We start from the raw sequence: 26,242 nt of genomic DNA on the forward strand, positions 1-26,242 counted from the left end.
CAAATGATACAGACACAAATAGAAAGCTGGCAATACCCCTCACTCTTCCACTCCTCTCCACTGACTAAACAATTTTGATGTGTATCTTACCACACATTTTCTACATTTATATTAAAATGTTACAAAATGTTTCACATTATTCTGCTACTGCATTTTTAGTTTTACTTAAATACAATGTAGACATCCCTCTAAAACAATAGTTAAATCTGAATCAGTGATTCAATGCCTGCTACAGATTGCCAGAACTCCACCCCCTGAGATTCCAGTTTAATTGGCCTGGGTGGAGCCTTGGCATCAAGCTCCCAGTTGACTCTGAAGTGCAGCTAGTTAAAACCACTGATTTAAGCAACCCAGACTGGCTGCAAGTACCAGCCCTCTGCCTGGATTGTCCTGGTCTGGATCCTCCCAGGAAGACCTTCCACTAGGAAGACAGCATCCGTGCTGATTGGGGAAACTCTGGAGGATCCGCTGAAATTCAAAGTCTCCTCAAGAAGATTGGCTTCATAGGATGTTTGTTTTCTCTTCAATCATGTTAGGCATAGTCACATGACTCCTAAAAGTGTAACCAGGGCCAGGAATTTCAGAGGCCACGTAAGTGGCAGTCTGCTGCGCTAAACTGGGCTTATTCCCTGAACTGACTAAACTTTAGGAATTTGTCCTTTCCTGCAGAAAGACTTCCCACATTGGTCATACAGGAAGCCACACCCAGGACTTGTTTCTCCTTGTCTGGGAGAGGCAACTTCTCTGCCTCTGAAGGAACTTGTTTGGCCTCTCCAACCCGGACTGGGAGAGTTGGCAAGTTAGCACCACGTGTCTGTCTCGGTGAGCCCTTCACTAATAGTGAAAGATTCGTATGATCATTGAGTTTTCTTTACTCTCGCTACACGTTTGAGAGACTGGAAGATAGAGGCACAAAACAGTTATGGAGGTTTTTGTTCCTCTTTTTATTTTGTTTTTGTGGGATAAAACCATTGGCAGACAGTGATTATGGAGGTTTGGGTCTGAATTATTGCCACCATTGGTTCTGACTTCAACAAATGCCCTTTCCATTTCTCAAATCACTTAGTTGCTCAGAAGTTTTAAGAGAACCAGACAGGTATTTGTTATTCACTTCAGAGTTAACTTTTTTTAAGCTGTTAGTCTTAAGCGGTATGTGAGTAAAGCCACATTATACCTAAAGATGGAGGGTAGAAAGGTCAAGGAGTGGGGGGGGGGGGGAGACCAAATCAGGATTGAGGCATTTTTCTTAGTTTCTTTTCTAGTTCTAAAACAGCAACATTAAATGTTTAAACTCCAAAAAAATAATTGCCAAGCGTTTTAAGTCTTGGCGAATGGGTGAATTGTTAAACAGAGTTTCAGCACAACAAGAATGTACCAAACTGTCAACTTCAGGCAATCTGTACTGTACTATTAAAGTCAAATGTGGAACTGTAAGTCTCTGGGCCACTGCGGGGTGGGGTGGGTGGGGGAGGTGCCCCTGTGCTGGGGCAACAAGCAGTCCCGTCCAACACCTACCTGGAGCTGGGAAGCCGGCCGCTGCCAGACTCCGTCCCCCGACGTCACGGGAGGCGGGGCGGCGGGCGATAGGCCGCTGCTCCGGCTGCTCCGGAGCCCGGCGGAGAGGGAAGGGTGGGAAAGGGAAGGGGAGGTCGCCGGCTCTGCCAGGGCTGGCCACTAGCTCTGGCCGCTGAGTTTGGGAGCTGTCTGGGAAGTGATTTCTTTTTTTTCTTTTTCTTTTTTAAATATCCCCAAAGCAAATGGCTGGCGTAGAAGCATAACCCGTCTTCACTCTTCGGATCTGTGCTTGGTTCTTCGCTTGCACCCTGGGACTCGCGATCGTCATGCGGTGCTGTGCGCCGCGGGAGGAACTGGTAAGGCTGTCGAGCGAACCCCTTGGGCTGGTCCCTGCCTTGCGTTTCACTCTCTGCCCACCTCTCTACGTTAATTCTGTCTCTCTCTCTTCCTCCCCCCCCGGCCCCCCGCACCCCAATAGTTGTGTTCAGATGCGGCGAAGTGCCTCAAAGCTAGAGTTTACGGCTGTTGAACTTTTTTGTTTGGTTTTGCTTTTAGTGAGAAGCACACCATTTTCAGTCACTTGGTTTCAAAACAGGGATTATTTGATCTATTCGAATGCTGGGTTTTGTGAAAAGTGAATTATGTGTGTGTGCTGGCGCACACCCCGCCCCCCATCCCCGCACATCTACCTTTGTCATCTTATTCGAAATCCAGGAACTTAAAGCAGTTTTAACTCTTGATCAAATGTAATGAAGAGGGTGGGGGTCGATAAACCACGGGTAGATTGTTTAGGGAAAAACGGTGTTTGCGTTGGAGCTTGCTCAGAAATAGTTAAGTAAGGGCTGCCAAACAAAGCCACCACCAAACACGAACTTGGCAGAACGTAATTGTTGTTTGGGGCATCCTTAATTTTAAATTATAAACAAATAGTCACACTCTACTAAGTACAGCAGAGAGACACCCTCCAATGTGGAAGGTTGGCCTCTTCGTGCCTTCAGAAAAGGATGTAAACTACTCTTATTCGTAACATTATTCATAATGTTAACACGGGTATTGAGAATGTTACCTAAATACGAGCAGTTTCCTGTTGCTTCTTTTCACCTAGTTCTTTGCAAGGAAAAAAACAATGCTATAGTATTGAGAGCAAGCCTCTGACTAAAATCAACCTTGAAAGATGGACCCACAAGGATTGACTCCTTATCCACCAATATGTATTATATACTGTATCAGAAAGTTAACTCCAGAATAGGTAATTATTTTAAAATTGAACTAGGTCACATTTCTATGAAGAGTACCATGATTAAAAACAAAGAAAACAAAAAAAACCAAAAAACTTTGTTGACTTTTTAAGAGCAAATGTGTGACACATAATCATTGTAACAAAGTAAACTCATTCATTGCCCGGGTGTGAGGCCCCTACAGCAATTTACCCAGAAAGATAATGTCTGATTATTCTGGACTCTTTTTTATTTTCATTACAAACACATATGACAAGCCTACATGGAGATAGTCTGTTTGAGATCAAAATGAGATCATCAATGTTATTGTGAAAGAATTTTGATCTGAAGTGAACCAGAAGATATAACATCAAAAATCTCATGCATGTACCCTCAGAAAAACAGAACTTAAGGACTGAGTAACTGATTTCCTGTAAATGTATGGTTTACAGCAAACTGATAATATCAGAATTTTCTTAAATTCCTTGACAGTTTTGCTCATAAGGCATAATCTTATAAGCCTCCCTTTCCAGAAACATGGACAAGAGATGACCCAGTCTGGGTTGGTCTCACAAAATGGTCTAAATTGAGCTTTATTTGTCCGAGGAATTTTCAAAGCTGGTCTCTGTTTGTTTTGACTTAACAGACTGTAACCAAACTCTCCCCCCTTTCTATTCCCTGCCCATAAATACAGCCTACCCCAGACCCTCAGTGGATTCGCCTGTACCTTGCTACAGTTTACGTGTTACAAATTGCAATTCCTCTGCTCTCCCCCATTAAACTCATCTCTTTTATTTTCTGACAGTTTTGAGCATGCTCCTTTATTTAGGTCAACTCTATAAAGTTTACCCCCACTATCTGAAGCATTCCCAGAACAGTCCTACGAGACCTTTGGAAAGCCAAAATAGCATAAAATAAACACGTAACACTGATTTATATGGGAAAAATCTGAGTGTTGCCAAACTAAAAAAAAAAACAAAACAAAAAACCCCAACAACAACCCTACAAAATCATACCAAATGCTCTTAATTACGTCCAGTTTTATACTTAGTGTGACGCCCTGACGAGCACCCAGGATTTTCTGATACATGAGGACACATCTTGCTGTCTGTGAACCAAAAATAAAGCACAGATGCTCACAGACACAGTTCAAAGCTCCGGTGGCCTGATGGGGAGTGCGGTTCCCAGGGAAAGAGCAGGTGGGGCCATTCTCACTGCTTGGGGTGACACTGACTCTACTACGGCTCTTTTCCTTTTCGTCTTTTTTTTTTTTTTTTTTTTTGGTAAAAGTCAAAGTCCTCTTCGATTTCAGTTAGCAAAAACAGGTACTAATGTAGGTCTTTGGTAAAAACGAGTGGTGGAACCCAAACTTTTGAGACGTCGGGGACACCTGTATATATTGGAAAACAACATTCAAAAGTTTTAGGGAGTTTAAATAATAATAGTGCAACGGCTCCTTTAACATTTGTTAAATGTACGAAGAAGATGGAGAGTCTAGGCAGACTAAAACAGGATGTCAGGGAGGTTTGACCTTTGCACAGCAAGAACTGAATGCTTTTGAATGCAATTACTTAGTGACTAAAGAGAAATTGAATAAGATGTCATTTATTTTGATGCCAGTAAAAGGAAGGAAGCGTTTGATTACCATTTATAATCAGAACAGAGATGACTCATTATAAAATAAATCAATTTTAAAAACTAAGAGGTTAAAAAAATGACCACATATTCAAGCCTTCATTAGATGTCTTTTGGTCTAATCTGGTTGGAAGTATTTTTTTTTAATGAAAGAAAATGCTACAAGCAAGATCATGTAGGGATTTTTAAAACCCAATGCATTGGTGAAGATAAATTTAATAGCTTATCTGTGCTTGAAACAAGGAGCCTTGATTTATCAAGTCATGGAACAATTATGTATGAGGTGGATACTCTCATTGTTCCTGGTCAATAGTTACAGCTGCTGAGCAGCTTTGCTTATCACTTAGAAGAAGGTTGTTGTGAGGGTATTTTGTTGGAAACATTATTTCCTTCCTTTATTTAACTTCAGAAATTATCTTAGTCATAGAACAATACTTGTCATGAAACTAGTATCACTATTGGAGTGACAAGTAGTAGTGGTACTATTTTCATAGAAGAGTTGTGGCCTTAATGGAATCTTTTTTATGATGCTTAATGAAGAATATATTCATACAATTATTGAGGTAATAATATGGAACTATGTTCTAAAACTTGTAAATATTCATAGCCCTTGACTCATAATCCTTGGTCTAGAAATATATCCTAAGGAGATCATCTGAATTCCATGAAGATTTATAAATATGTTTATTACAACTGTCATTTGTGATATGGAAAAATATTTAAAAACAAAATTAATTCCACAATAGCAAACTTTTAAAATAAATTAATGTCCTCTATATCTATATTGATAAAATTTAGTTTCCAAAATATTTATTTATTTTTAAAAAGATTTTATTTATTTATTTTTAGAGAGAGGAGAAGGGAGGGGGAAAAGGGAGAGAAACATCAACATGTGGTTGCATTTTGTGCACCCCCTCCTGGGAGCCTGGCCTGCAACCCAGGCATGTGCCTTGACTGGGAATTGAACCTGCGACCCTTTGGTTTGCAGGCGGACACTCATTGGTGAGCCACACCAGCCTGGGCCCAGAGTAATTTTTTAAGTTTTATGATTTGGAAAGATTCTTGCAATATATTGGGTGAGAACAGCAAGATTTAATACCATATTATTTTGAATATGTAGAATATAATTTTAAAATATAAATACATATAAAATACCACTTAATCAAATATTTACTAAGTCTTACTATATATCAGGTATTTTCTAAATTACCAAATATTGAACAACATTGAACAAGACTGTTCCAGTTCCCATTTACATACAAGTTCCTGTTTGTATCAATGCATATAACCACAGATACATCACATACAAAAAAAACTGGATTTCTAGTTGGTAGAGGTATAGCTTTTATTGTCAATATTTCCCTGATATTTCTAAATCTTCTACAGCAATTATTATTTTTTATAATCACAAAAATACCATTTTGAAAAAAAATGAATACTATAACCAAAATTAAAAGACCACCTCTAAGCTCTGTATTTTATATGCCAGAATGCCCTTTACAAAAGCTATTATAAAAATCAGTGAGAGATTGATTAACATCGCTTTAGGAAATGATCCACAATGAAAAACAGACATAAGTGGGCAATTCACAAAGGAAAAACAATTTTGACTTTTCTAAAGTTTCAGGGAGAGGGATGTTCACCTCCCAATAAGGGAAAATATTCAACATAGAAGGCATTACCATACTTTCATACATCACTTTAACAAACATGGAAAGCAGCTCAAAGTGTGTGAGGTTGTTGGGAAGACTATTTAATAACATGGAAAAATATGCATGACATGAGGAATGAAAAAACTAAGTTACAAAATGATGTCCTGTCTTAGAAAAAATTCCAATGGGTGTGTACAGAAACTACTTTATTGGTGGAGAATAAACCAAATGTTAATAGTACTGTGATTGGGTGGTAGGATTATATATGATTTTTATTTTTTTTCATGATCTTACTCTGTAGTTTTAAAAATTCCTGCAGTATATATATTTTAGTTATCAGGAAAAAAATTCACTATGCCAATAAAGTAATTTTTCCTAGAATGAAGAGCACATAGGCAATAATACCTTTCCCCACTTTCACAAAACCTCCAGTCTCCTTGTGTGTAATTCCATGTCAGGTGTCATTGTTTCTGAATTACATTTGCTGGTGAAAATGTTTGCTTTGTAATGGAAATCACCAGCTAAAAATTATTCTAGTCACATTCACTCTTCTGCCTCCTGCTGTTTTCTGAAATAATAAGCAGTGTTGCACTGATTTGGAGCTTTATTCCTTTTCATTTCCTATTGATCACATCTGCTAAAGTCTCATGCTGATAGACCTTAATTAAATATTCCTTAATTTATTTTTTTAGAATCAGCTTATTCCATTTAAGGCCTTTCTGAATAAGGAAGATGAATACACCGACATCTCTGTTAGAAAAACAAACTAACAAAATGTCAATTCTACATAACATAGGTAATAAAAAAATTATAATATCCTGGTTATGAGAAAGAAGGTGAAAATCAGTTTCAAATTATTCAAAAGCATTAAGATAATTATGAGTACTGTAAATTAAAGAGACTCTAATTTACAGTACTCATAATTATTTAGCATGATTTTTAAACATTCTCATTATCCTTATGACTATAATAATATATTGAAGGTTATAAGTAAAAATATTAATTATAATATCCTTTGTTCTTCAGTGAAGTCTTTTCCTAGAGGGGTAGCCTCAGGTATTTCACTACAGAGATTCTCTGTTTACCTGTGTTGTCCATCAGCCAACAAATCAATATTTCTACCTCTCCATATTAGAAAACTGCCTGAATCTGAAGCATGATGATACTTTTAGATTCCTAAACCAAGGACTGAGAGAAAAGTGAACCGCTTGTAATGGGGCAAGGAAATTATGAAAAGTAATTCCTAACTTTGAGTCCTAAATTGGCTTTCTTTTCCCAAATTGTCACATTTCATTTGAGCCTTGCTAATGCAAAAGAGCGTATATGGTGGTCCCTGGTGCCCAGTTTCTCACATATTTTTGCTGTTTTTCCTCTGATTTATCTTTCTTATCTCTAACAATACCTGAAATATGTTGCAGTAGGAGCTTAACATACATTTGTTGAGAGAATGAAGTTATTGAGCACTTAACAGTGTGTTAGGCACAGTACATTACTTAATAAACCTCTTTACAAAACTGTGAGTTAGGTGATATAATTTTCATTTACAGAGGTGGAAGCTGAGGTTTAGAGAAGCTAAGAGCTTGTGGTATGTGAGTGACTGAATCTGACTGAACATCAGTAGCACTTGAACTTCTTAGAGCTTTTGTTCCTTCTACTGCAGATGCATTTGTTGCTGTTTTGAAAACAACTGATAGAATAATAGCTTATATTCAAAATGAATGTGTTTTGGAGAGTGGGTAACATTGAATAACTAATGGAATTGACCATTTATCATACATCTATTTTATACTTACCATCAACTCCTTTTTAATATAATTTATAGCTTTCCCCTGTCCCTATTGGTGTTTATATACTGTACTTAGTATTACTTAACTTACAGGCCTTGGGACAATTTAAGTATCTGTGCTGAGACAATTTAAGTAATTGATATATGTAATCTATGCTTTCATTGCATTAAAGCATGTGATGAAGTTATTAATAGCTATTGTAAAATAGTACTCTTCTATGGCATAGTTTTAACATATTTTAAGTCACCCAAATGTTTCCAGGAGTGAATATTTACATAGTTTTTAGAAATTTACAAATCTTGCACCCATTATCCTGAAATATCTTTTTTATAGATCAACTAAAATAAACCCATCTTTATCATATATCCAGCAATGAGTGCCATGTACTTTAAAGAAAAGATACAGGATTTGAAAATTTAGTCTTTGATGTTTTTGATTCATATATGTAGCTCACGTTAATAATCTGCAAGAGATATTTAGAAAACATTTGATGTAGTCTATTGATTTAACCTTTAGTTTTATAAATATATATATCATTCAGCAGCTAAATTCTTTCCATTTTGCTACAAATAACTTCACTTTCCTATTTAATATTTTTTATTTTATCATTCCTCATTTTTTTAAGCATGTTGTTGTTGTTGTTATTGCTTTTGAAACATTTCTGTGGCTACTCATCCAGAAAATAATTGCTCTATTTTTTGTATATAAAAAAGCAGTTTCACTATTAAAGCAATTATATATTGTTATAGCCATTGGAAGAGAAATGATTAGTTGCATAAAAATAGTATTTAAGGATAATGAATTTATGGAGGAAATATATTTAGAAATTAAAAATAAGGCTTTACAGAGCACGTTTGAGGTTCCTAGGTCCATGGTTTTCAAAGTATGTTCCCCAGACCAAGAGCATCAGCATCACTTGAACTTGATAGAAATGCAAGTTCTTAGGCCCCAGAGTGGACCTATTGAATCAGAAACTGGTGTGTATGTTTGTGTGTGACTGTAGAGGGGGTGGGATCTGTGTTTTCACGAGCTCTCCAGGGGTTTCTGATCTCTGCTAGCTTGAGAATATAGGCTTAGGGTAACATCCTTGGTAGCAGGCCATGTCCCCTGGATGCTAGTAGACAGGTACCTGGTCTACTTTAAAAGGCCTCCAGGAAAGGCAGTACCACCGACTGCCCCACATGCCATTTCACAGACTTCTGTCTGTCACTGAGCTGATGTCAGAGGTCCCTCATTAGAGACACAAAACTTAAAAAGCAGTCCAAAAAGATAAGGTTTAACACTTAAAGATTTGTGTCGGCTAGTTTTATTATTTATTTCCTGGCACTAGAGTCTTTTTCAAGACCTAATTAAACTAAACATTTTTGTTGTGTTTCATAAGGAAGAAAGAGAGGGACTTTTTCCTGTTCTTTGATTTGGGGTATATTTCTAGAGGATGATTACAGAAAGAAAATGGATCCATGTGACTCTCAGCAGAGAGTTTGTGTCTAGGAAGTCAAGTTTTCTTGTCAGAGGTCCGGAGTGTTTTTGTAGAACTGGGGAATGATATACTTAATTAATTCTCTACAGAGTTAAAGTCCCAGCATAAAAGTATTTTCATAGTGCATCTGTATACAACTTGGGCAATGTTCTTTTAATATACTTTGGATTTAATCAAAATATATAATTTCGATAAAGTCTCATTTGTTGCTGGTAATTTTATTTACCACCTCTCTTTATTCCACCAGGCCCACATGGTCATTTCAGAATATTGTACATGGGTCATGTTCTGAAAGTATGTGTTAGTAATCAGCAGGAAGAATCTTGAAGTGGTTTCTTTTGTAGGACTTGAGAAACTTAACCTAGAATTGTCTTTTTTCCTCCACTGACTTAAATTTTCTGATATGAAGAACAATGAAGGTGATAGTTAAAAACTATAACAGACGTGTTTTTGAGATTTTGAGATTACTTTGATATCAAGAAATGTTTTTGCCCTACATAAGTATATGTTTTACTACAATAATTATCTGAATTTTCTTTTGCAGGATATCATTTAAATTCTATTTCACACCCAATTTTCAGAAAGAAGACAGTCTTCCAAATCTGTCTGGGCACTTAAGTAAATTATCTTTTAAAATTTAACCAGTCATATTGATGAGATATTTTTAGTGATTGTCTTTTGCACAAAAGAGACCTGAAGTCTTTAGTTGGCTTTGCAACATTTTAAATTACATTTAAGACTTCTAGGCTGGGATATACATATTTGCCTTTATGATGAAACTTGTATACTAAATTATGGTTATCTTGTTTTCTCTGATATAATGTCAAGTATCATTAATGCATCCACATGCTGTTTGGAGATTTGGATATGAATATTCTTTTTCAATGTTGAAGCAGCATGCTTGTCTGCATTTTATCAGGTTATGTCTAAAACAAAATTGAAAAAAACGAATTGCATCTTTTTCCTGAATTTTAAAGGTAGAAACAGTAGTACGTTATCTTGTGTATGCTTTTCTCCACCAAAACCATAGGCTTTATGAGTAGATTAGAGTTTTGGGAGTTAGAAACAAAGATCTGTTTTCTAATTATAAAGTAAATACATGTGTTCATGGTAGAAAATATGGACAGCTACAAAAGATATTTAAAAATAAAAATTATCTAGTAATATTCTACCTCAAAATAACCAGTGTAAATGTCTTAGAAGTATTTTGCTCCACACCTATAATATATATAAATAGTTTACATATCTATGCTAGTAAAGCTCATACTTGTATACAGGTCAAAATCATGGTTAAAACCTTTTTAAACTTTAAGCAATTTTTGCTCACAAAATTTATTTAAAATCATCTTTACTAGCTGGATTATTTTTATGTGGTTATCCCACCCTTTAACAATTTCCCATTTTGGACATTTGTGTTAGTGCCCTTTCTGATGCTCACTGGGTCATCTTTCTACTCAGAGCCAAAGAGAATGAACATTTTTAAGGCACAATTACCTTTGACTTCAGAAAAGTCAAAGCAGTTCTAGACTCCCCCAGCACTACGTGAAAGCTTGCCTTCACTGAGCACTATGAATAAAGAAACTCTTTCTGACAATACAAAGCAAAGGAAAAGCTAACTCTGCTTTAATTGCTTTTCATTGGTTACGAATGAAGTTGAAAATACTTCTTCCTATTTATATGTAGTTTGTCAGCTCTTGTGGGTTTGTTCGTTCTCTTTTTTCCCCAAGTATGCTCTTCTTGCAAATATTTAAACTAGGAATGAGGACTTCTAATGTTGCTTTTATAAAGCATCAGTGTAAAAATAGGTTATTGTGAGTGATATTAGGATGAAACTGAAACAATAGGACAGATCCTACAAATTAGCTGTGAAATACTTTGCTGAATAAATCTTTTTTTGTATAGTCTAAGCATGCTGTTATATAAAATTTTAGCAGGCATAAAATTTAGCATTCGAATCGGCTTAAGTAATTTATGATGCATTTCTAAATAACGATGCCATTTAGGAATTGATAAAAGACTGCCTATGTATGTAAGAGTAATAAAACGGCAGTGGAGAGAACAGCTGTGTCATTTTATGGGGGCTGCCACTAACCTGATGTGTAATATTGGACAAGAGACTGTCTCCAAACCTCAGTATTTTGTGTGTGTATAAATAAAGTACTTAGTTTTCCAGCTTTAAAATGCTGAATTTTCTATTCCAGTTGTTAAACCTTATCATCTTTAAAATGCTTTTCCTATCTGGCAGAAGTCCCGGCATGAATGATTAATAAGTGCTCTCATAATAGTAAGAATTGCTGCTATTTATCATCCTATCATATGTCAGGTACCGTGCATATATTCCCATTAACTCCTCACAGCAAAGCTAAAGAGGAGTTATTATTTACTTTCCTGATGGGGAAACTGAGGATTAAACAAAATCCTATTGGGGATGAATGATTACAGCCAGGATTTGGACCCATGACTGACTGAAAAGCTCTTCTTTTTCTACTCTGCTTCTCATCTCTCTCTTGAACAAAGCAGTGCCTTGCTGTAGACCAGGATTTCCAGCACACAATTATTGGCACTTTGGGCCAGATTGTTATTTGTTGTGGGGATCTGTCCTGTGCAGTATTACAGCACCAATGGCATCTGTCCATTAGCATTCACCTCCTCAGTTGTGATAACCAAAAAGGGCTCAAGATACTGCCAACTGTGCCCTGGAGGGGGGACACAATTTTCTCTAGTTGGGGACCATTGATTTACTACAACCTAAGTCCTCTGATTTAATACAGCCTAAGTCTGAGGACAAATGTCATTGTTATCTATGGCAAAGGTAGGCAAAGGCTTTAGGCCAACTTGGATTTCAGAGGTCAACATGAATTTGACCAAGTAGAATCCCAGCAAAAGACCCCACTCCATCCTTTTGCAGTACTTTTGCACCCATATTGATTGCTTGGCTTTTAAACTCTTCAGATTTTTTTGTTTGTTTGAAGAGCACTCACATTCTCAGGATGCAAAGTACACCATCATGTATCTGATCGAACATTAGTGAATTGATTTAAAAATATTCATTGTGTACTTGCCATCTGCCAAGCATTGCCCAGTTACTGGCTAAAACACGAATGAGATGGTCTTGTAGGGGAAGCAGATATTGTACAAATAAGTATAGTTCATTCTCCTTTATCTTTCTAATAATCTTTTAAAGCACATCTTTAGAATCAATCCAGTGTGTTTATCATGTTTTACACACACACACACACACACACACACACACACACACACACACACAGAGCTTATCACAAAGAGCTAGAGTTTGCCCTCCTTCATAAAGATAGCAAACCAGGCAATTTGTGTTCTTCTGCCAGTTGAAGAAGATATTTTGGCTCCAGTTTTCAAAATGAATACTTACCTGGGGGCTAGCTTCCTGTCAGAACTTACTTGTTTAGCTATTCGTTAGTGTTTTAATGTCCTTAGTGTTTGCTGCTCTGAAAGCTGACCATAAACATGTTAAAGCCTATCGTGCAAGGATTAACCCCTGAAGCATTTCAGGTGATGAGGGAATCTCATGAAGTTCATACCTGAACACTCTACCAGACTGTGTATTCTTTGAAGACAAGACCCAGGGGAGTTTACATGGGACAATTCGTCATTCTGATTGCAGTTCCTGAAAAAGTGCATGGCTGACACATGGTAGCCTTTTGGTACCTATTTATTAAACAGATAGGAGGAAAAGAGATCTCTGAACAGTGAAACTAGGTTTTACTAAATAAATCTTAAGTTTCTATATTCTGCTCCCTGAAGACCATTGAGGTCATTAATTCAATTTATTTATGTTCATTAAGTATTCTAAGGTAGTTGGAAGTATGAGTATGAGTTGTCTTGATAAAGGCAGGTGTTTGAGCAGCCACGGGAGAAACAAACCTGTAAAATTAGACATGAGCATTCAAAACAAAGAGGTCTTCAGCTACCAGAAGACCTATGGATATGTTTCTGAGGACCCTGAAGGCATCACTTTATGGAGCACTTTGCAGTGAGTGGTGCTAAGCACATTGGTGATAAATTCTCAGAGAAGAAAATTCATCTAAAATGCTGTGTAAAGTACAGAAAAATGGAAAACATATATTATGATCATCTCCCTCCTGGATGAATTTTTTTTCTTGCTACTTAAAGGGTAAACCTCAAGTTGCCTGAAAAAAATATTACTCAGGAGCACTTCTGACCACTGAAATTGAAATAACTGGCTATTTTAAAAAACAGATTCTACTTGTTTTATTTCCTCTTTTTGGTCTTCCTGTTACGGTCTTGTTAGTGGCCATTGTAAACTCACATGCTATAGATCTTAATATGAACTGTGATAACTTTAGCATGCATAATAAAAGCTATAATGATATATCATGAAATAACTAAGCATACATCACTTCTAGAGCCGGTGTGTATAAGATTGTCATGGATATTCTGTATGTAAGAGAGGTGTTACTTTATTCATTCATTCATATGTTCATTCCATGAATACACACTGGAAGTCTACTCTGCACCTGATACTTACTGTTTTAGGCCTAGGCTGTATCAGGGAACAAAAAAGATCCCCGTTCCTACTCTAATGGAGGGGGAAGACAACAGAGCTGAAATACGAAAATAAGCATATGTTATCAGTCAGTGATGTGATTTCTATGAAAAATAAAATGGAAGGAAAATTGGAGTTGCTGAGAGGCTGCTGCTGTCAGAGCGCAGTGAAGGAGGGAGGGGTAATAGGTTGAGAGGATATTGGGAGGCAGATAGGTCCTGGTGGCTGTTGTTGTGATTAAGATAAGAGCCTTTAGAGAGTTTAAAACTGTGGAAATGTCAGATCTAACATACCTGTGTTTTAACAGGACCAGGTGATAGTACCAGATAGGGTGTTAGTGGGGAAGGTGATGCCAAGTTGTGAGATTCTGGATATAGTTTAAAGGTAGGGGGCCAACAGAATTTGCTGCTGGTGTATGGGTTTTGGGAGAAGAAAGGACCCCACTGTGACTGAAAGGCTTTGGGGCTGAGCATCTAGAAGGATGAAGATGCCATCAACTGACAGAACTAATGGAAGGGGCCGGTTTTGGGGGGTGAGTACCAGGAGCTCAGTGTTTCGCATGTTGCCTTTTGGAGATGCTGTCTAGCTGGCAGTCAGATGGATGAGTCTGGAGCGTGGGGAAGAGGTCTGAGCTGGAGGGTGGTTACATGGCAGGAACCTGTAGAAGATCCCTTTCGATGGTTTCAGTTTTCGTAGTAAAATAGAAACAAGGTCATGAGCAGGAGGAAAGTTGGGAGGGAGATGTGAAGTTAGAGCAGAAGGTATGAAACAGTTGCCTGTGAAAATGGGAAAGCAAAGATCCTAGAAAGTCTGTAGGATTGTAGTTGACATGTGTGGCCAACTTGTAGTTTGTGGTCAATAATTTAAAGTGGCGCATTATGTGTTTCTCTCTAGGTGCTTTCCACCTATAGGTAAAGGAAAAGATGGATTTGATAGGACTGATTTGAGGATAACTAGGGTAAGGGCTTTGCCAAAAAAGAAGTGAGAGAGGATCTAAGGGGTAGAAACAATATATAAGGAAGTGATAACAGAGTTGACCATAAAATTTAAAATGTGTAAGCAGGGAAGTAAGGACATGCAAGAAGGAGGAGCAGTGAAGATGATGGGTTAGTTGCTTATAGATCCCTATGGGGTCAGATAACATTGAAGTCAGGATGAAAGTGGGTCATTTATTTAAAAGTACATTTTATTTTTATATATTGAATTGTATTTCAAATACATGTAAAGGACTTCCTATTGAATGCATCGATGACTAACATTAAATAAATGCATATATTTGAATTATTTAATTTTAGTTTTTCAAATGAGGTATGCCTTTAGTATTTTTCTCCCTAAATGACTTAACTTGAAGTTTTTTATACTAGTCCTGTTCTTTCTCCCAACCCTCCTGCAAACATTCCTTGAGAGGCTACGAGAGGCTGCCTGTCTCCTCCCCATTCATTGCTCAAGGGTTTCCGCCCTGTATCAGAGCCTTCTGCCGGCTGCGGAGGCTCCCACTCCACCAGAGACATTGGGATTAGGCCTGGGCGACCAATTACCAAGTTGCGTCACTGGAATGAGTTTCTCAGTCACTCTGAGCCTGTCTTTTTTCATCCTTAAATGGGGATAAAAATATGTCCTTTGTTGTCAGGATTAAAGTTTATGTATATTTATCCGCAGCACAGAACTTGGCATGTCTTTTTAGCGGTAGCTATTGTTATGATCTTAGGTTTATTGAATTAATAATTGTATTAGAGTCAAAAAACAGTTTCAAAAACATGCTATTCCATCATTTCAGTAAAGTAGATTTTTGGAGTATGCAGGATTACTAATGTCAGAACACATTATTAAAAGTTGCTATCATTAAAATTTTAATATATGTTTATATATTTTCAGCTTTCAGTATAGACTCTGACATATTGGTAACTTACCGTGAGTATCAGTGGGATTTTTTTTAGTTTCCAATAACATGGAGAGACACGCATACCACTGTAACACTTTTTCCTGCCTTTTCATTAGCTTAAACTGGTTTTGAGCCTAAGAAGCATTAGCAAAATGTAACTCAGTTGGAAGGGTGGTCCCTTGAAGAAAAATCTGACATATGTTGAAGAAGAGAGGTAATAAAGCTTTCAGTGTCTGAATGGACAGATAAATACTTAATTCTCACACAAGAAAATTGAAGAATCTCTTCATATTTAACATATCTTGTCAACATTAAAAATGGGTAACTTTCCCTGGCTGGTGTGACTTGGTCGTTTGTAAACAAAAGGTGGTGGATTCATTCCTGTTTGGGCTGTGTGCACAGGTTGTAGGTTTAGCTCCCCGACTGGTGCGAGGGATCAGGGATCCATGAGCGGATGATCACCAGTCCATAGGTAGGGGAGGCAACCAATCCATGCTTCTCTCTGGCATGGATGTTTCTCTCTCTCTCTCCCTCTCTCCCTTCCTCTCTTCTCTAAAAAAGCAATGAAAAAATGTCTTCAGGTGAAGATTTAAAAAAAAAGAATGGGTGACTTTTCCCAGTAGAAAACAATGCATTGAGATACCAGAATCATATTTTATACCTCTGTCTTCTTTCAAAATAAACATGTGTTTGAAAATTCTAAGTTGACTCTTGATCAGCTGTGGAGGGATCTCCCTTTCGTCTAAGGTAGAGGCTGCTTCTGTGATGAAGAACACAGTCTTTGGTTTCCCAGCATCAGTTGTAGTGTTTGGTTTTTAGGTCTTGTTTGTTGAATGAATTGGGACTCAGTGAGCTTGGTTTAAGCACTTTTTTCTAAAGGTGCATGAGGACTATGTGCTTGATTAGAGTTGACCTTTTCCCATTAGCATCCTAAAAATGACGTAACTATCAAAAGGAATTCTTTGTTAGTGGTAAAAGTGAAAGATACTATAACTTAGTTTTTCACATACCAATATAGTACTTCTTCCCATGATAATCACTAATTATCAAAAGTAATTACTTTAATGTTTTTGGTGATGTATATACCCTTGCCTGGCCTTTTGTATATATTTAAAACACAGAATATGTACTTATAGTGGGGATTCCACTCAAGAAGCTTAATTAACAGAAAGTATTAAATAGTACACAGAGCTCTAAGGTGACTGTATTTGGCAAATCGGATTCTCCCATGCAATGGAGATCACTGAGGATATGTGACTTTATCGTTCCAGATCCACAGTTTTCCCATTATATAAATTGACCTTTGCCATCACCAAAGCCCATATTAGCTATACCTATAACTGTTTATATTTATCTTCTTTTCCAAAGATTATGGGGGGTGAAGAAAAACACTTCCTTTTTGTAGATAGCAGGATAATAATTACTAAGGGAGCCCTGCCAACATGTCACCTTGGCAACTGATGCAATAAAGAAACCAGCAAAGATATCAAATAATCTTACTGCCACCTTACTGCTTATTACCTGTCAGATAAGGAATCGGTTTCCTTGGGGTAATATGCTTATAGAGAGAGTTGGCAAGTAGGTCAGAGATGACCCAGATTGGAACAAGCCTTAGTTCTATCAGGACTCACTGTGTTTCAGAGAGGGTTACCTGTGACGTTCGGATTAAGACTTTCATATCTTGAGTCTACTGTGAAAATTTTTCTGCCTAATAACTATGACATTTCTATTTTTTATTGACCCTGATAGGCAAATTTGCTTCATAGAAATGTTATTCGAAGGTTTAGGGTGTATACGAACTTTGTTATTTTGTTAGTGATTTCTCATCTTGGTTGGGAAGATTATAAATTTGTCAAGGCTGAGACCCATTATTCCCCCTTGAAGGCCAGGACTCATTCTCCCTTGCTGAACTTTTGGAAATGTTGGTTGAGACTGATTGTCACTGTATTAAATCAGCAAAAAGAATCAGTCCTCAAGACCTCATCACCTACTGTTGGGGACTTTTGTATGTGAACTAGATTTTCACTATTGTAGTTAATTCTAGCCTTAGATGAGAGGGCCTCCTTGTTTCAGCTGTCAAGTCAATGGTACATAGCTTTGGTCCATACGCTCAAAGGAGATGGTCTGCCCAATAACAGGAGTGCTGTCTAATTAATTTTTATTCTTAATTTCAACTTTACATACTGAAATTTGACTTAGCATAGAGTAGTGATTCTCAAAGTGTGCTCCAAGAACTGGCTTGAGAATCACCTGGAAACTTATTAGAATTTTGGATTCTTGAGCCCCACCCAGACCTGCCGAATCAGAAATGTGGAGGTTTGCACTGTGGTTCAGCACATTCTCATCCATACTGTCAGTCATGAACTGCCAGTCATGAACACGGAGCATCTTGAAATCACTATACATAAGAATGTTTTTTCTTTTAGACAAGTGAACTTATGTATGTATTTCAAGTTGTTTGTTGGCTGGTGATGATCTCAGAGATTTTTAAATACTAACTGGGCCCAAAGGGATTAATTATCCTATATTTACCTTTGATAGTCTGTCCTGCTTCCAAATTTCCATTAAGCATTCCTTGAGGTAAACAGGGTTTTAGATCACTGCTTTCCAATACATTTGTATACAAGAAGGAACATAGTACCTGTTATGAATATTTTAGATACACTCTGTTATTGAAGGATGGTAGTTTTTAATATCTCCTAGAAAGATACACTATCATTAGAAATGATCTAGTTTAAATGAACATATTTGATTATTTTACATTTTATATATATTAGTGGAATTGTATAGTTGGAAAGACATGACTTTGGAGTCAAATATTGCGTGCCTTGAATTTTAAACCTCTTTGACTTTTTGTTTCTTCCTCTGAAACTTGGAAGTGAAACTTTATACCAAGTTGTGAATGACATATGAAGTGTATTTTGTAAGCAGTAATTATTATAGAAGTGTTATTACATACTTATTTTCTAAGCAATGTTTGGTTTGTATTTCTTTATTTCTGATTTTAATTGATCTTATGCTTAAAAGTGATAGCTTACAGATTTTTGAACTTTAATTATAGACTTTTTTCAGCTTCTGTGAGAGAATAGAATATTGGATCATGCAGCATCATGCACACCTAATGCTTAGGGTAGCATTAGACTATTTCATAGCTACTAATTATAACTTCTTCCTTTAAAAACTTGCAAATTAAATTTTAAAAATTATAAATCAATATATTTCATTATAACAAAGAAAGGAAAATTAACAATCTTCGCCTATTCCCTATTTATTCTCATTTTGTGATACCCAATAGATTTTAGCAAATTCACATTCCCATTGCCAGAGTTATATTTAATTTGCTAAATTTTATTGAGTTTTTCCAACAATATTCATAAGTAAAATTGGTTTATAATTTTCTTGTGCCAATTATAAAGAAATTTACACATACAAATTTAATTATCTTGGATATTTCTATGATGGTGATAAGTGATTACTTGCAATGAATTTTTTTTCTATTATATAGTTGTCTTGTGAAATAGTATTGCAACTTAGGTATATATATACATTTGGTTTGTATTGATCTCGTATTCAACTCCTCTCTCCCAGTGTTAACATGTGTATTAAGAATCCTGATTTTTAGGCTCTGTTGTCATATTGACTAACTTTAAAATTGTAGTTAAAATGCTAGTATCAGTTTATTAAAGCAAGGTGTCCAGAGTCAGGTGTCCTTTGATACTGCATTTCTGGACAATGTTAAGTTCCAGGTGACCATTCCCAGCCCAGGAATATGTAGGCCTTTTCATAAAGTTAATCTTTAATGGTATTTTTTCCACCACTATCCAGCAAGAAGTTTGTTGTAATTCAAATTTTTACGTAACAGTAGTTGCTCTTAAACTAAAAATGAAATTAAGAATGGAGACTTTAATGAAAACCTAGGTAAACTATAATTTTTTCAATGAAATGCTAAATCTCCCTTCCTTTAAGAACAACAGCTCACTCAGGAGTAGAGTATCAAGACCTAAAACATTCTTTCCAGTTCTAAGTGATAATTGAACTTTAAGCACTTGGTTCTTTGTATGTTTAAAAAAAATGTTAATTCTTAAGACAGGGTTCCAATCAGTGGCATGATGGTTAGGTCAAACAAAGCATGGGACCACTTTGTTTATTATCAGAAAACCATAACGAATCAGCTCTTAGATCAGCTCTAGGGCTAAATTTTAGGATTATGAATGATCTTGAAAAATACTAAAAATGTTTCATACCGAGTTGTTCCTTTGAGCCTTTGTCTATTGGGCGGCTCTATTACCCTGGGAACAGTTGAGAGAGCGTATTACTATTCTTAGCAAGTTGGTTGCCTGGCAGACTCCAGTTAAAGAGGTAGTATGAGAAGAGGAAACAAAAATACCCTATTTCCTCATTTATGTCTCAGCTTGGCTTTCTTTGCATTAGAAGCAGGAGTAAAAGATCTAAGTTTGAGAAAACACAAGTACAGTCACCCCCCCCTTATCTACAGGAGATATGTCCCAAGACACGGCGGATGCCTGAAGCCAGAGTACCCAAATCCCACAGGTACTATGTTGTTGATCATCTAACTTTGGCCAAGTATTAGACTCAGTGGAGTCTGGAAAGGAATTAGAGAAATTCCCTGACTTTGAAGGCTGAAACTACCCAAAGCACACTGTAGGAAGGGCAGGGACTGAGCCACACTCAGGGTTGTCATGGGAACAGAGCAGAGAGTACCTTCCTGTATCTGCTCTGTGGATCTTTCTCAAGCTCCCTGACTCCAACATCAATCTAAAAGGTCAATCTAAAGGATGAATAGGGGTTGATGTGGTGAGCGGGTGATATGACTGACCCGCCCTCCAGAAAGGGAGGGCAGCATTTCCAAAGGTGCAGGTATAGGCTGTGCTTTGCCGCCTCCCTGACGTCACCTGGGTACTTGTTAAATTCCACATTCATGGGCCCCAGTCTAGCTTCTGAATCAGAGTCTCCAGGGGAGGGGCCTAGGAGCCTGCGATTAACAGGGGCTCCTAGGGATTCTTATCAGGGAAGCTTGGACAGCACCAGGCAAGTGGGATATAATTTATTCATGAACATAATTGGAATGAATTTTGAAGAAAATGATTGAAGATGGGATCCGGTGATATGAAGGTCATTTTATGTCATGCCTGCCTTTTGTGATTGGTTGGTTTTTTCTTTGTATCTTTCTTAATGCTCATTAATTCTCAGGTATCAACAGACGCACCAAACTGAGCATTTTCTTCAACTTGGACAACTTTATTTAATTTGAAAGCAATCTATTGAAATTTTAGACCTCAGACCAGTTTACTGGGTTTCCAACCTTCACTTATTTATGACCTGAGAAATAGCCAAAGAGGAGAGAATTAGAATGAACATTGTCCATCTACAGTGTGCCCATGACTCTTATTGGTATTTTATTGATTAGCAAGCTGAGGCCCAGAGGTTAATTATATAGGTCACATAACTAATAAGTGATGCAGCTGATATTTGAGCCTTGGTGTACAGATCAAGAGGAACTTGATTTTTCAGAATGGTGAGCAGAGTGCTCATTCACGCAATTAAAATAGGTGAAATAGAAAATACAGAATTAGGATTAGGATTAGGGGCTACTGTGAAAAGCTTCTGACATTTATTACCATGTGAAAATATGTGCCCAGCATTTTATTGTTATTGTTTTTTTTCTTTTTAAGAAAAGTTAGATATCAATATTTTATGTGACTTTATCTCCATTTTCAAATGTCCTATATTAAAAACAAATGTGTTTGCCAACACCATGATGTAAAATACATCATTAGATAGAGTTTTGCTTAAGGGTTACTAGTCTGTGGCCTTTAGGTAAACTAATCTTTGAAGTCTAAGCTTTAAAATACTATGATTCTTGCTGGTTTTGATGCGGTATGACTTACTCTGATTAGGTTTCCTTTTATATTCTGAATTTTCCTGAATATTCATGTGAGATGATATTGATAATAGAGCCTTCTCTAAGTACTAATATACTTTTAGTTTTGCTGGGGGATTTGGGGAAAGACTGAAAGGCTGCATGCTCTGGCTGTGGCGGGTAAAGCATTGCCTTCCCCTGAGCCTTCTCGCCCAAGCCTTTCTACCACAGATGGAGCTGAAAGTGGGTATATCCTTTCAACTCATTATGGAGCCGCATATAATCAGTGTCTTTCAAAAGTGTGAATAGTGGAATATTAGTGGATCTTGAAACCAGTTCAGTGCATCTTGACCAGTATTAAAATGAGAGAGGGAGGGATTAAGGGAGGGAGGAAAGGATGTTGGGAGGGAGGGAGGGAGAGAGAGACTGAGAGAGTTACAATAGAATAGAAAATGCGTGTGTTGCAAGTACTAAGGGTAAATATTTTGCAGACTTTTTTTCAGCTATGTATGTATGTATATGTATGTCCGTGTTCCAGGTTCACCATAAAATATCACACAATATATTTCCCTCTGGCCTTTCAGTTACCAAATTTTGAAAGCACTGAACTAGAGTGGCTAAGTAGATCCTTAATCTTTCCTGATCAATAGAAGATGGTTTAAATTCTAAGCTGGAAATTTGAAAGAATTTTTTGCACGTGCTAATTAAACTCCACTTGGGTTTTTTTCTTCTATTCCTTGAAAACACTAACAACTTTTCTCTCTTGTGTAGATCAGCCCCTTGTCCCAGTCATCACTTACTAGGAAAAAAGTGGCAGTGCCAAAGGGAGGGAGAGTCATTACAAGATGACAAGCCACCCCAGGCTCGCAGAGTAGGACAGAGACTTGATGTTTTTCCTGTAAACCAAAGGTAGAAATAAATGTTATGAGCTATTGGAACCCAGGGGCGTTTTCTGAGTGTGGGCATTTTGGGCAGGACCAAATATCAAGGACCGTTTGGTCTGGACCAGATATGCTTTGAGATTTTATTTTATTTTATTTTATTTTATTTTATTTTATTTTATTTTATTTTATTTTATTTTTTTGCACCTGAGAACTTTTGTTTTTCATTGCTTGTAGAGAGAGAGGAAGAAAGAGAGGGTTTGGAAAGAGGGGAAGGGAGAGAGAGAGGTGTTGCGCTGCGCAGTGGCTAGATGGGGCACGCCGCCTCGGGGGAGCGCCACTCGGGTCACTGCTTGTCCCCGGTCGGTGGCAACTGCCATGTTGAGGGGACGGCACTTGCCGCGGGGAGGGCAGTGCTCCCTGAATCTGAAGGAAACCACCTGGGGCCAGCTGAGATGGGAGCAGGGCTCTGAATTCCGCAGAGCTCGACCCAAAGTTGTCATGGATGAAGGGAATAAACACAAATCGTTGCAAACACTTCTCTATTTGCTGGGAGAGCGGATGTGGTCACTTCCCTCTTAGTGGATAAGCCCCGTGGCACCTTCCTCTAGTGGGGAAGGCCCCGTCGCCTTTTGTTCCGAGGCTTTTATTGAAAAGGTTATCAGTGGGGCTAGGTAACAGGAATGCACAGGTTATCTCATTACATCAGTATGTTGATGTTCACGGAGAATAGGTGATGTTTTGAAGAAAACAAACGGCGAGAACACACTGCTCTACATGGGTCCAAGAGGAGACTAGTAAACAAGAGAGATGACTAAACAGGAGACAGTAGTAATCATAAGAGTGCACAAGAGTATAGGGTTAGTGTCTGTGAATAATGTAAATTTCCTTCCCAGCATGAACTGGCTAGAGCTTTTGAGGGAAGAACAAGGCACACTTTAAAGGAGTTACTTTTAGGCCTGATTTCCCTGGGAACCACCATATCTGATTTAGGGCCAGTTCCTGTATTGTTTCAAGCCTGAGCCAGGCAGGGGAAGGGAGCCGCCAAGAGACAAGGAGACTGCTTTCGGATAGAATGAGGACTCTGGCCATGCCCAGGCCGAGCCGAGAGGTGCGGGCCTTTTTGCCCTTTCTCCGTGTCCCCCAGTTTTTTGTCTGCTGCCAATATTCGGTTGGCATTTGTCTTAGGTTGTACCTCAGCTCGAGGTAACTTACCCGTCCTTGATTAACCAATCCCTCCATGACAAAGCAGAGAGGCAGGAGCTATGCCCCTGCCAGGGAGGACAGGATATGTCTCCTTAGGAGCCTGTTTTTCCAAGGCCTCCTGATTATTTCCAGCCTTGGGGCCCTCCAGCCTGTCAGTGGGGTTACAGTTCCTGAAACCAGATTAGGTGTTTCCCAACAGAGAGAAAGAGAACATTGATGTGAAAGAGAAATATGAATTGCTTGTCTTTTGTATACTCCCCAGTTGGGGACCGGGAATCAAACCCAAGACCCTTAATTGGCAGGAAGATGCCCAACCAGCTGAGCCACACAGGCCAGAGCTAGAGATGTTTTTGATAAGGCCAGCTTTCAAGGACCTTTTGGTGTAGGCCAATGTCTGCATGGACATTTTGGGCAAGACCAAATGTTCACTAATCTAGGATAAGAAGCTTTTTTTTTTTTTTTATACTGAAGGGAAAAACCAGGCTTTTCAACTCACTGCAGGGGATGGCTTTTAAAAAAATTATGTTAATAAGATACTGAGAATTATTTTGGCCAATGTTTATTGATTTAGCTCTCTCTAAGCAGGTATTGTAGGGAGCAAACTCCAAAGGAGAGAATTTGATAGGAATAAAACTTTTTTCTTCTTGTTTTCATTACAAATATAAAACTGGTAAGACTGACTTTATAGATATTTTCTCTTCACTTATAATAGAGGCTATATATAGTAGAATGGGTCAATATCCAAATGTACACATTTGGAAGCTATTAGCTTTTTCCCATTAAAAGTAACTTTCTTTAGGTCAGGGGTCCCCCACCTCTGGGCCGTGGACCGGTACTGGTCTGGGCCTGTTAGGAACCGGGCCTCACAGCAGGAGGTGAGCTTGAATGCACTGCACTTGAATCATCCCGGAATCATCGCCCCACCTCTAGTCCATGGAAACACTATCTTCCACTAACCAGTCTCTGGTGCCAAAAAGGTCGGGGACCGCTGCTTTAGATCATGTAATTTGTAAAAATGTGATGGACTTTTAGAAGATTATTATTTGTGACTCCACTTACTTTCTGAAAATGTAGTGATGAAGTGATGCTATCTAACTAATGTCTTGGATTGCTTAAAGACCAATGTATAGTAAACAAGTGTGTTAGCAAGAATGGATTATTAAAAACATTGATTTACTAACAATACTAGAATATTATTGGGTCAAATCTGCTAATGTTGGTATGTAAAGATTTTATGATTTCAGATCCGTGAAAGCTGGATACAGTTTTCATATCCTTTAGGGGAAACTATTAATTTCTGATTAGTACAGCACTTTAGAGAAAAGAATCAGTAGACATATTGTAAACTTAGAATGAAGCTTAGGAAGGAAACACGCTTAAATAATTTGCCCAAACGACCTCAGTACCTTGAATACGATTTTGCACCTGGGGTTGCATTCATACATTTACATGCCTTTCACCTCACCTAGACCCTGATCAATAAAAGAAGGAAAAGGGGATCTAGGTCCTGATCATCTCTGTATTTCTAGCCCAGTGTAGTTTCTAGCACGTCTCATAGATTTTCTCTAGATGAGGTCACAGGCCACCTGAGTCAAATTTCATCTGGGGAGTTTTTTTAAAAGTTCAGATTATCAGGACACACCCACAGATTTACTAAATACAAATCTCCAAGAGCTCCAATCTAAGATGATAGGTACGTGCAATGCCATTGATCACACAAGGATAGAAACCATGGCCTCCAGACCCTGTCCCACACACATTTGCTCATTTGCTGACATGCCCATTAGCTACTGGATGAACTTTTATTGGGCATCAACTAAGTGCCAGCTACTCTGGGTGCAAACATAAATGAGGCACATGAACAGTCAAAAGCAGAAACTGTTAGAAGATACGGTTTGAATCAGCCTTACCTAAGTAATTACCATAGGAATTTCAGTAAGCTACTTTATATCTCTAAGCTTGCTTCCTCTTTTTTTAAAATGGAAATAATACCTGTGTTATCAGACTGATGTTACTATTAAGTGCAATAATGCATATGAAGTGCTTTGCAAAGTGCTTACCATATAGTGTACTCTTTTTTTGTTTTGTTTTTATAATATCAATGAATTACCCTGTTATTAATGGTATTACATTAAGTGAAATAATATATTGTGGGCTTAATAACTGGGAAAAAAAAACATTAGAAAGGTGAAAGAGCCCTGGCTGGTGTGGCTCAGTGAATTGAGTACCTGCCTGTGAACCAGAGTGTCACTGGTTTGATTCCAGTCTAGGGCACATGCCTGGGTTGCAGGCCAGGTCCTCAGGAGGGGGCACGTAAGAGGCAACCACACATTGATGTTTCTCTCCCTCTCTTTCTCCTCCCTTTCTCCTCTATAGAATAAATAAATAATAAAATAAATAAAAAGGTGAAAGAAGAGTTTTATAATTTTCTTTTTTTGATTATCAATTGTATTTTACCTAAGATTTTTTAATTGTTAAAATTGTCTGTGGGAGGGTGGGATGGGCAGAGGAGGGCAAAGGGGAAAAACTGGAACAACTATAATATAGTGTGCCCTTAATAAAT

General features: G+C 37.7%; 1 protein-coding gene across 3 annotated transcripts in view; it reads left to right on the top strand.

Moving 5' to 3' along the window:
• The first annotated feature begins 698 nt into the window (after positions 1–698).
• The window catches only part of ATP10D (ATPase phospholipid transporting 10D (putative)), an 87,604-nt gene continuing 62,060 nt past the window's right edge, over positions 699–26,242 (top strand). For 2 of the 3 annotated variants that reach the window (XR_008529879.1, XM_054582137.1), the window contains exon 1: positions 1,637–1,871. The gene's annotated coding sequence lies outside the window, so the exon portion shown is untranslated. Of the gene's footprint in view, positions 823–1,636; positions 1,872–26,242 lie in introns of those variants that run through there. The other variant, XM_054582138.1, reaches the window with a different exon arrangement.

This window comes from Pteronotus mesoamericanus, unplaced genomic scaffold (genome assembly GCF_021234165.1).
Source record: "Pteronotus mesoamericanus isolate MK-2021 breed Mesoamerican mustached bat unplaced genomic scaffold, CSHL_Meso_final contig_68, whole genome shotgun sequence".
NCBI lineage: Eukaryota > Metazoa > Chordata > Mammalia > Chiroptera > Mormoopidae > Pteronotus > Pteronotus mesoamericanus.